The following is a 740-nucleotide window of genomic DNA, read 5'->3' as shown; positions in this document are numbered from 1 at the left end:
GCACTCAGAGGATGGTGGATAGATGGAATAAACTGCCAGAGGACATAGTCGAGGTAAGTACTAGCATTTAAAGACGCTGTATACTCTAAGTGGTAACATGGTATTTAGAAAATAACAATAAGATGGAAAAAATCAACATGGATTTATAAGAAAAATCAGGCAAGTAATTTTCTTTTAGAGATTCAAAAGCATTTTTGTTCTGAGGGATCTGGGTATTCTTATACATTCAGACTAAAGGTTTACATGCAGATTCAGTTAATGGATGGCAGTGACAATAGAATGTTTGTTTTTGTTGATTGAAAGCCTATCATCAAGGATTGGTGTTGGGACCTTAATATATGTAACACACAATGATTTGAATATGAAAATGTAAGATGATTAATAAGTTTGCAGATGAGACACAAAATGGTGGTTTCATTGATAGCAGGCAACTTAGTTCAGCATGGCATAAAGCTCTTTTACAATTGTTGGAGCTGCACACATAAAATCAAGTGCATGTTATCCTATTGTGCGTCTGGCATTTGCATTGAAGATAGTGGAGGGAGTCGAGGGTGTCAAGTGCAACTAAACATTGGAGTGCTTTCCCCTTAATGTTCAGTGGCCAGTTTTACAAAGAGCTTATTGCTACATTTGATCAAATGCCTCATTGATATAAAGGGCAGTGTCTTTCAGTCTCACCTCAGGTATATTTCTCTTTGGTTCATGTCTGGACAAAGGTTGTGATGAGGAGTGAAACAAAA

The 740-nt window shown here is 36.8% G+C and overlaps 1 protein-coding gene across 2 annotated transcripts in view; it reads right to left on the bottom strand.

Annotated features, from left to right (window-relative positions):
* Positions 1-740, bottom strand: part of kif24 (kinesin family member 24) — a 94,802-nt gene that overhangs the window by 27,972 nt on the left and 66,090 nt on the right. The window lies entirely within an intron of this gene.

This window comes from Amblyraja radiata, chromosome 1 (assembly GCF_010909765.2).
Source record: "Amblyraja radiata isolate CabotCenter1 chromosome 1, sAmbRad1.1.pri, whole genome shotgun sequence".
In the NCBI taxonomy this organism is placed as follows: Eukaryota; Metazoa; Chordata; class Chondrichthyes; order Rajiformes; family Rajidae; genus Amblyraja; species Amblyraja radiata.
The sequence above is the reverse complement of the archived record's forward strand: the minus strand, read 5'-3'. Positions and strand labels throughout refer to the sequence as shown.